At 33.6% G+C, this 11,712-nt stretch overlaps 1 pseudogene; it reads right to left on the reverse strand.

Moving 5' to 3' along the window:
- Window positions 1–9,291: 9,291 nt before the first annotated feature.
- LOC123233316 lies at window positions 9,292–10,031 on the reverse strand (annotated as a pseudogene).
- Window positions 10,032–11,712: the final 1,681 nt, after the last annotated feature.

Consider the following 11,712-nt stretch of genomic DNA (forward strand, 5'->3'; position numbering starts at 1 on the left):
ATGTGCTCCTTTATGAAATATAAAATTAACCCCAATTTGTCTCTTTTCCCATTTCTCTTTTTATTATCCTTTTTTGTATATCTAGTTATATATATATAAATATATATATATACATATATATATGTACACATATGTATATACACATACATTGAACTTATTGGGTCCCTTAAAAAAGTTTTGATTTTCCCCCCCTCTCTTAATTACCTTTTTGTAATTCTCTTAAATTCTATGTTTGGACATCAAATTTTCTGTTTAAATCTGGACTTTTCTTTATGAATGCTTGGAAGTCTTCAATTTTATTAAATGTCCACACTTTCTTATGCAAGAATATAGTCGTTTTTGCTGGGTAGTTGATTCTTGTTTGTAGGCCTAGTTCCCTTGCTTTACAGAATATCATATCCCATGCCTAGGCAAATAACATCTGGGGCACTGGGGTGAGAGGAGAGCAGACCCACCAAGAAGCTGTAGTAAGGAGTGAAGAGCATGCCAAGAGCAAGCCACACATCCTTACCCGATATCTGCAGTCCAAGTTTGGTTCAGGAACATATACTCTAGCCAACATCCAGATCCTGAGACCCTACCTCAGCAAATTGAGGTATAAGCCAACTTATACCCCTTGAAATTTCAAACCTGTGGAAAAATCTGGAGCCCCATCCTATGGAATTCAACTCTGGGCTTGGGACAAGGATTTAATTCACACTTTGAGGGGAATGATAGTAATAAGTATTGTAAAGTACTGATATTTTTCCCTAAAGCTCAGGGCATAGCTTCAAGAGAGGACAATAAAGGGTGTGACTGATTGGGAAAAGTCCACAGTAAAGCCAAAAACTTGAGACTAAGCCTGTGGCTAGAATCTGACCAGCCCCTGACCTGATTAAGATCAGAGTGAGATCAAAAGTTTACACCAATGCCTGAGGTAAATCTTTGAACTATCAACATCTCAAGGGTCAACTGAATCATCACAGGGAGGGGGCTCTTAGAGCTCTCAGCCCTGAGGAAATCACATCATCCTCCAAGCCTAACTATAATTAGATAAGAAAATGAACAAAAAAACAAAAAAGCACCTAACTCTAAAGACTTTTTATGGAGACAAAGAGCAAGGTACATACCCAGAAGGGACCTGTGAAAGCAAAGGAAATACACCTATAGTCCAAACAAAAAATATGGACTAGACACAGTTCTTGAAGAACTAAAAATTGACTTCAAAAACCAATTGAGAGAGGCAGAAGAAAAGTAAGAAAGAGAAATGAAAGTGATGTAAGGAGAAAGGAATGTGATTCAAGAAAAAAAATGAAAGTAACACAAGAAGAAATAGACCAATTGAAAAAGGAGAGGAAAATCAGAACTTAAAAATCTGAACTGACCATCCAGAAACTAATGATTTTATGAGATATCAAAAAACAATAAAGCAGAATCAAAGAAATGGTAGAGGAAAACATGAAATATCTCATTGAAAAAAACAGATGACTTAAAATAGATCTAGGAGAGATAATTTTAGAATTATTGGACTACCTGAAAACCATGATCAAGAAAAAACCTTGGATATTGTGTTACAAGAAATTATCAAAGATAATGGCCCAGAGATCCTCTAACAAGAAAATAAAATTGAAACTGAAAGTATTCACAGATCACCTCCAGAAAACAATCTTAAATGATAACTTCTAGGAATTTAATAACTGAATTCAGTTATTTTAATTAAATGTACTCAGTTTTGAACAATGGTCATTTTTCATCTTTTCAGCAAAACTGAGTACATTCTTTCAGAGTAAAATGGAAATTCAATAATATAAAAGATTTCCAAGCATCCCTGAGGAATAAACCATTCCTATATAAGTCCATCAATTGGGGAATGACTGAACAAATTGTTGCACCTGATGGTAAAGGAATACTGTTGTGCTAAAGGGAATAATGAACTGAAGAAATTCCATGTGAATTGGAAGGACTTCCAGGAATTGATACAAAGTGAAAGGAGCAGAACCAGGAGAATACTGAATGCAGAGACTGATAAATTGTGGCACAATGGAATGTAATGGATTTCTCTACTAGTAGCAATGCAAGGATCCAGGACAATGAAGAGGAACTTATAAGAAAGAACACTATCTACATCCAGATAAAAGAAAGAACTGTGAGAACAGAAATGTAGAAGAAAAATATATTCAATCATGTAATTCAATAGGGATATGATTAGGGATGTTAAAAGAGTACTGCAAATATGAATAACATGTAATAACATGTAAATAGATTTTGAACAATGATACATATATAACTCAGTGGAATTGCTGGTCAGATCTGGGAGGGAGGAGGGGAATCATGAATCATGTAACCATTGAAATATATTCTAAATAAAAAGCTGCTATTAATATTTTTTTGTAAAATTATGTCCTCTCCCCTTTTTTATTATCTTTTGCAGATACAGACCCAGTAGGGGTATTACCAGATGAAAGGGTATGTGCAGTTTTAGAGCCTTTCAGGCATAGTTCAAAAATGTCCTCTAGAAGGATTGGATCAGTTCTGAACTACATCAACAATGCATTAGTGTCCCAATTTTGCCACATCCATTCCAACATTTACCATTTTCATTTACTGCCATATGGGACATTTATGATATGTTTGAGTTGTTACCTATGTTGTTTTAATTTGCATTTCTCTGACCAAGAGTGATTTAGAAAAAATTTATTATGCTTATTGAGACTTTGATTTCTTCATCTGAAATTTGCTTGTTCATATCTTTTGACCTTTTATCATTTGGGTAAAGGCTGGTATTCTTATGCATTTGACTTAGATCTTTACAAATTTGAGAAATCAGACATTTATCATTTGTGATAAAGTTTTTTCCCAATTTGATGTGTCCTTTCCAATGTTGTTTACATTAGTTATGGTTGTAGAAAGGTGTGGGAAGCCAATAAGTGAATAGATAATAATCTGGGACTCCTCTTTTGACTCCTTTTCTGATCCACACCTTTCCTTGTTGAAAAGCTTTAAGCTCTTAACAAACCAGTAGTCAAGAGGTTAACATTCTTCCCCTTTGATCAGAAATGCAGCCTCTTGGCAACCCAAGACTGAAATCTTAGTTTAGCAGGGGACTTTTGCCCTGGAGAAAAGTATTCTCAGAATTAGCTTGCTGATAATCATGCAGCTGAAGGTCCAGCCTAGTTCTTATCTTCACCTTGAAGCTTCTAGGCCTGTTGTATTGTCTATGTTAAAAATGCAGCTCTGTGCAGCTGTGGGAAACTTTCCTTGTCCTTTTGGGTGAAAGGGAGTTTGAATTTCCATATATAATAAAGTTGTGACTCAATGGCACTTCTCAGAAGCAGCTATGAGTTAACAGTCAAGATCTCCCCTGTCCCATTATTTCCTTATCAACTAAGCTCTCTTTTTCAGAGATGATAAATAGATCTCAACAGAAAGTTTTTTTTTAATTTAATATAATCAAAATTTATTTTTTAAATTTTTATTTAATTAATTTAGAATATTTTCCATGGTTATATGATTCATATTCTTTCCCTGCCCACTCCCTTAGCCAATGCACAATTTAACTGGGTTTTACAAGTATCATTGATCAAGACCTATTTCCATATAATTAATATTTACAATAGATTGATCATTTAGAGTCTACATCCCCAATCATATCCCGTTGAACCATGTGAACCAAGTTATTTACCCATTCTGAATTTATTTTGGTATAAGGTGTGAGCTGTTGATCTAGACCTAATCTCTCCCAATGTTCTCAGCAGTTTTTGTCAAACATTGGGTTCTTGTCCCAAAAGCCAGGATCTTTGGGTTTATCCTACACTGTCTTGCTGAGGACATTTACCCCAAGTCTATTCCATTGATCCTGCCTTCTGTCTTTTAGTCAGTACCATATTGTTTTCATGACCACAGCTCTATAGTACAGTTTAAGATCTGGTACTGCTAAGTCCCCATTTTTCACATTTTTTTCATTATTTCCCTTGATAACCTTGATCTTTTGTTTTTCCAAAGGTACTTTGTTATATTTTTTCCTAATTCAATAAAAAGTGTCTTGGTAGTTTGATAGGTATGGCACTGAATAAGTAAATTAATTTAGGTATCATTGGCATTTTTATTATGTTATCTCATCCTATCCATGAGCAATTAATGTTTTTTCCAATTATTTAGATCTAGTTTTAATTGTGTGGAAAGTGCTTTGTAGGTATGTTCATATAATCCCTATGTTTGTCTTGGCAAATAGATTCCTAAATATTTTATACTGTCTAGGGTGATTTTAATTGCAATTTCTCTTTCTAACTTTTGTTACTGAGAAAATTATTCACTTTTCATTATATAATAAATTATTTCTGTTTGGGGGTCATAAATTCATCCTTTCTCCAAAGATGTGATAGATAAAAATTTCTGTATTCCCCTAATTTATTTATAATTTATATATATAGTATCATTCTTTTTATCTAAATCACATATTCTTTTTCATTTTATCTTGGTAAAGTATGTGTGATGTTGGTTTATATCTAGTTTCTGCCATACTCTTTTCCAATTTTCCCATCAGTTTTTGTTAGAGTGAGTCCTTATTCCAAAAGCCGGGATCTTTGGGTCTATCAAACACTAGATTGTTAAAGTCATTTACCTCTGCATATAGTGTATCATTATCTGTTCCATTGATCTAATATTCTATTCCTTAGCCATTCCCAGACTGTTTTAATAAATGTTGCTTTATAGTACAGTTTGAGATCTGATACTGCTATGCCATCTTCCTTAACTTTTTTATTATTTCCCTTGATAATCTTCATATTTTGTTCTTCCATATGAATGTTATTTTTTTAGTTCTATAAAATAATTATTTGATATTTTGATTGGTATGACATTGAATAAATGAATTAATTTATTTAGATTTGTCATTTTTATTATTTAGCTTGTTGTACCAATGAGCAATTATTTTCCAAGTTGTTTAGATCTGACTGTGGGAAAAATATTTTGTGTTTGTGATCATATAATTGCTGGGTTTGTCTTGGCAATTAGATTTCCAGGTATTTTATGTTGTCTAGAGTAATTTTTACTAGAATTTCCCTTTGTAATTCTTGATACTGGACTTTGTTGGTAATATATAGAAATGCTGATGATATATGTGGGTTTATTTTGTATCCTGCAACTTTATATAAGTTATTAATTATTTTGATTAGTTTTTAGTTGATTTTCTAGGACTCTCTAAGTATACCAACATAACATCATCAAAGAGTAATAATTTAGTTTCCTTATTGCCTACTTTAATTCTTTCAATTTCTTTTTCTTTTCTTATTGCTAAAGTGAACATTTATAATACAATATTAAATCATAATAGTAATAATGGACATCCTTGCCTCACTCCTGATCTTATTAGGAAGGTTCTAACTTATCCACATTACAGATGATACTTGCTGATGGTTTTAGGTAAATACTACATATCCTTTTAAGGAATAACGCATTTATTCCTATGCTTTCTAGTGCTTTTAGTAGGAATGCATGTTGTATTTTAAAAGTCAAAGGCTTTTTCTGCATCTATTGAGATAATAATGATTTCTGTTAGTTTGGTTATTGATATGGTCAATTATGTCGATAATTTTCCTAATATTAAACCAACCTTGCCTTCCTTGTATAAATACCACTTGGTCACAGTACATTTTTCTTATAATATATTGCTATAGTTTCTTTCTAAAACTTTTTCATCTTTATTAATGAAATTTGCCTATAATTTTCTTAGTTTTTGCTCTTCCTGGCTTAGGTAAAAGTACCATATTTGTTTTGTAAAAAATTATTTGGTATTATTTCCTCTCTAACTATTATCCAAAATAGTTTATATAGTATTGGGATTAATTGTTCTTTAAATGTTTGTAGAATTCATTTGTGAAGACTCTTTATTTTTAAGGGTAAATTGAATCTCAGAAGTCATCTACTCCAATCTTTGACCCACAGATGATGTAACTGAGATCTAAATACTTCCATTTCTACTTGTCAGAATCATTCACAAGACTATCATCAGAAACTGATTTCTTTCAACCACTAACATAATTCCTGCACCATTTTCATTTTTATGCAATCAAATCAGGAAGCACTAGTGGTAGAATGTTAAATTTGAAGTCAGGAAGACCAAGGTTTAAGAAATACCTCAAACAGTTACTAAACCTGTTATTTGGAACAGACAATTTACCATCTATAAATTTTTATATTATTTTTTATTATATTATGAATGTAATTCATTAATATTTATATATAAATTTTTATATAAATATAATAAATAGTAATCTAATTATTATTTTTATATTTTTCCCTTAACAAGTGGGGATACCAATAGCATTTTCTTTACATGGTAGTTTTCAGAATAAAATGAGATAAACTTTGTAAGCCATCTTGTAAGCATTAAAAGCTTTCTATAAATGCTAGTTGCTATTTTATTCCTCATCTGAGTCTTTCATCATGGTATCATATTTGTCTTAACTCTAACCTCTTTTCTAGTTCAAAATCTTTGTCCTTAGCTAAGTGGATTATATAAAAAAGGCCACCTGGAATAGGTAGATGTCTCATTCTGTTTTCATTCTGTTTAGTCTCTCTGAGAGCAGAATAACTTCAAACAAATGTTTGTAAAGTTAAGAAGTGCTTATGTAATAGGGCCCAAATTAGGTCTTGGAAACTGAGAAGTATGGTATAACCAGGAGTCGGCAACCTTTTTGGCTGTGAGAGCCATAAACGCCACATTTTTTAAAATGTAATTTCATGAGAGCTGTACAGTGCTCACAGTGCGAGCTCCTATAACAGTGCCTGAAAAAAAAATGACTTTATGGCTCCTGCAGAAAGAGCCATATCTGGCCCTCAAAATAGCCAGATATGGCTCGAGAGTCATACGTTGCTGACCCCTGGTATAACAGTACACAGCCAAGGAAAAAGGGGGAGGAAATAAGAAGAGGCAAGTACCCAGTATTGGTTTCAGTCACCAAGACTCAATTATAAAATTTGAAAATTTGTAGTTTTCCACTTTCTGATTCCTTATTTACACAATGAGATATATTTAGTCTTCTAGATGGCAGGGGGGAAATGCTAATCCTGAGTGCTGCTGTGCGCGTTGATTGTATCTGTCTCCTACCCACTGCAAGCAAAATTATAGCTCTTGGGGAGCTGATTGTCCTCAACTAAACACTGTAATTTCTAATATAATTGGCCAATAAATAACAACATAAATTAATAGCTTTATTTAAATACTAATGCGATTCATTTCCATCCAGCTTTAGTGTATTTCAAAGAGTTACATGTCCAAAACCAGGAGAATAAAATGAAGCCCGAAAATCCTCCTAGACATTTTTAGCTCCCAGAGAGCATATCTTTGTTGTAATATTAAATGATCTCACTTTATATGGTAATTTGAGTGTACTGAAGTTACAATGTATGTTTTTATGAAGTGACATTGGTAGGGCTTGTCTCTATTATTTTAGAGTTGGCTGTGTTTATTTTCATATTTTGTTTTGTCCCTCCCCCAAAATACTAGCATTTAAATGAAGAGAAAGGGAAGGAAAGTAGAGAAATAAGAGGAGGGAAACATGAAAGCCCCTTATGAGTTCTGTAGCTAAACAAAATAGTCAGCAATTTTAACAGAAGTAAAGCTCAGAATGCAGCCATCATTGTCAGAAATGCTTTAAACTCCTTTCTAAGGCAGGGAAGGGGAAAGTGTCTCCCTTACTCAAGGATAACAAAAAAACATTCTATTCTATATCTAAATTGCATAAATGTCTAGGTTTATCTACACAAGTCATAAATTTGAAGAGTCCACCCTGATTTTGTTTTAGGTTCATATTATGTGATATTCCCAAAAGTTCATTAATAACACAGTAATTACCACTGCATAAATTCTATTCATGTTCCCATTTAATGAAAACTACAGCAAATGATAGCAATTCACTTTTCTTAGCCCTTTCCAACAAATAGCAAATAAGTGTGAACACGCTGGTACAACCAAATGCCTCCCATTGCAAGAAATCATCCTGATCTAATGACAGGAAGTACCCATACCATACGATTAGCCTTGTTCTATTCTCAGTTATGTTGTTTTTATTGTTGTTCTTCTTCATATATATATATATATGTATTTTTCTATATATATATATATATATATACAGCATTGAGATATTCTTAATTTAAATTTCCAAATTATTTTCTAATACTGATAACTGTCATTGATACTGTCCTTAAGGTTTGCTCAATACTTTATATACATTAATTGCCCAAAACTTTACCATAACTCCATGAGGAAGATACTATCATTAATATTATGTCTGTTATATAAATTAGAAAATTAAGTTGAAGAGGAATTAAATGATTTGCTTAGTCACATATGTTTTAGTAACAAGATTTAAACTGAGGTCTTCTCTTCAAATCCAACAAACTATACATATTACAATGCTGGTTCCTGTTATTTATTACAGGTTAATAGTGGAATCTGAAGTTTGAGGACATGGATTCAAATCCCAATTCTTCTACCAACTACCTATATGATTTTTAAAATGTCACTGAACTTCTCTGATCATCAGTTTCTTCACCATGAAATAAAAATTTGAACTAACAGTGTTCAGAATCCCTTCTAGTTCTAAATTTAATGGATTCACCCACCTGCAGGGAACTGACACACTATTGTACATTAGAAATGTAATGACACCTGAATACCAGTATTCAAAAAATGAAGAGCAATCCCAGAATTAAAAAGTAATGCTAACTATCTAAGCTAGCTAAACTAACAGTCAAAGATTTATTCCATTGAGCCACATAACATTTGAATTCATATAGAAGTATGATATTTTGGAGTTTATGAGTAACGTCGAGATCAGTGACTCTACCTTCCCCCAACCTGATCCAGAAATTCCTTCTTAGCAAAACTAACCATGATTAATCTGAGGCTGACAGTATTTGTAGTGTTCTATACTCATAGCCCCATGTCTATGTGTTTTTTTTTTAATTTACATGAAATGACAATATTTATTTAAACAGAGCTCAAGGGGGGCAGTAATCATGGTATCTAAGCACATCCAGTGGAAAGGGAGAAGAGTCATTAAATGTGAATCACTCAACCCCACTCCTTCACTATTACTGTTTGATCTACACTTCCAGTAACCATGTATGGTGCCATCTTGTGGAAATCCAAGGAGGTAACAAAATGCTCATGGGTGTTGAGGGTCTTCATGAATTGCTTGTTCTCATGATCTTACACATGTAGGGTCTTGTCAACAGCACAACTCAAAATAAACTTTCCCCCAGAATGGAAGAGAATCCCATGTACCCGATTATCATGGTCCACAAGGGTCATAAGGCACATGCCAGTGATAATGTCCCACATCTTAATGGTCTTGTCTCTGGATCCAGACAGCAATATAGAGCCAGGTTTGCTACTTTTTTTTTAAATCTCAGATGCTGTAGCTTCAGAGACAGAGGAATAAGAGCTTTCTGAAGCCCAGGAAATGCACTCAAACACATGTTCACTCTGAGCTCAGATTTGTATCCCTTTGCGGCTACCACCCATACCATGATGTCCTCAGAATCCTGGAAATCACAAAGATTAGTGGTTATATCAGCAGAACAAGAAGCCAAAAGCTTGCCACCGTGGTGAAGGGAAATATCTTGTGCAGAGTATGTGTATCCCTTAAGAGTTCAATCAAAATCTTGTTTCATAATCCCACACATTTATTGTAGCATCCTCAGAAGCAGAGACCATAACACTGAAAACTGGGTGGAAAATGACACGAGGGATCAGTCTCTTATGTCTACTCAATGAATACTTTTCTGGAGGAATCCAATCTTTTGGGTCTCATTTCTGACCAAGAGGTCCACCTGATGTAAATTCTTTATTTCCTTCATTTAGCTTTGATTCTAATTCCATAATCTTCTTTTGTAATCTGATAATTGATGTCCATTTTTTCCCCAAAAAGACCAGCCTATTTCTTATCTAATTCTTAAACTGAATATGCCTCTTCATAATCATTTGAACAGAGATAATCTGCTAGAGTTCCATTTGGTTTATCTTGTTGTCTCTGAGACAGCACCATTGAGTCTGTGATATCAAGGTTTCAGATACAGAAGTAAAAGCCTCCCCTTCTTCAGGAAATGAGAAAACTTTATAATACCCAATCAACAATCAAATATGCCATGAAGTGGAATCCACATATTAGGAAAATAGTTCTTTAAGGATGAGATTCAATTGGTAACAAGGAGACATTCAACAAGGAAAGTTCATTCCACCCTAGAAGCTTAGATCATTGCCACCTCCACCTCTGTGCAGTCTCTTCTGTCCTTCACTCCCATCTGCCAGCAGGGGAGGGGAGCAAGGGAGGGAGCATAGAAGGGAGGAGGGGAAGGCTGGCCCACTGGGCCTGGGGCCAGGTTCCAGCAGGCCACCCCATGTCTATTTTAAAGGGGAGAGAATTTTTTTTCTCTTCTTCAAGGCCACATTTAGTCATTATGTTTAATCTCTGTTGAGTGTGATTTTTGCAGTATTTGATTGTTTCAGTCATTGTGCTTATTCGGCTTACTTCATTTTGCATTATTTCATATGTCTCCCAGGATTCTTTCCATTCTTTATGCTTATCCCTTCTGATAATCACAGTAAGATTCATACAATTATGAGAGTAAAATGCTACTATTCATAAGAGTTTCAAAATTTAATAGGAATCAGTTGCACAAAATACAGATAAATTGTTTCTAGGCACCAATCCTATGAGTTAGGGAGAAGATCTTTTGGCCCTCTACTTCCTGAAGGCCCTGAAATAATAATAATAAGGAGGATATAACATAACTCATGTCTCTGCTTCACACTAATTTTATTGCTAAGACCATAGTGTGATAATTCAACTCCCAAACTTTTTTTTGCAGAAATACCAATATATTTTTATTATATGTTATATAAACCTATTCCCCTATACTTAGGCTTAGAAGGTTAGAATTAAATGGTAGTCTAGAATAGTGTGACAAACTCAAGCAGAGATATGGACCCCTGTGTGCCTAATATTGACTTAGAATATTATGTATTAATATCTCCTCTGGACAAGCTGTTTTCTATACCAGATCTTTCAAATGGTCGTCTCACTCAATACCCTCAAGTGCAACTTGAATTAGAAAAAAGTAATTTGAAAATATTTATAAAGTAAGATAAATATGGTAATTAATAACATATAATAAATATGTTTTTAAATCAAATCTAACAAAATAATAATTCTAATCTAGACCCTGCTTGGGAATATTGGGAGCTATTGAAACTTCTGGTCTGGCAGCAACATTTTTCTATTGCAGGAATATTTAGTACTTTTAAGCAAAATTCTTAACAGAACCAGGTAAAAGTTTAAGGCTATAAGGACTGCCAAACATTAATACAATTCATGTTCATTCAGCTTCTTCCAAAAGCATAATGGAAAGGAGCATCTTGGGAGGGCATCAGTTTAAATGATTTATAGGGGAAAACTCCATTTCACCTCAATAAAATCTTTGCTCCTTGATCCCACTTAAAGATTTTGATAAGAATAAAAGGAAACTGAATTTCAAAGAATAGTCTTAAAATGTTCTCTTTTCAATAGTTAACAGTAATCTTGTTGGCTGCTTAATCCCTATTGTGTGCTTTCTCTACATTCTTAGTATTTGATTCTTGATCTGGGAATTAAAGAGCCAATATGTTCTAATTTTTCAAAGCTCATTCCAGCCAGGAGCCAAAGGTCCCAGGTTGTTGAGCACAATGGC

Source organism: Gracilinanus agilis, chromosome 2 (genome assembly GCF_016433145.1).
Source record: "Gracilinanus agilis isolate LMUSP501 chromosome 2, AgileGrace, whole genome shotgun sequence".
NCBI classification, from domain to species: domain Eukaryota; kingdom Metazoa; phylum Chordata; class Mammalia; order Didelphimorphia; family Didelphidae; genus Gracilinanus; species Gracilinanus agilis.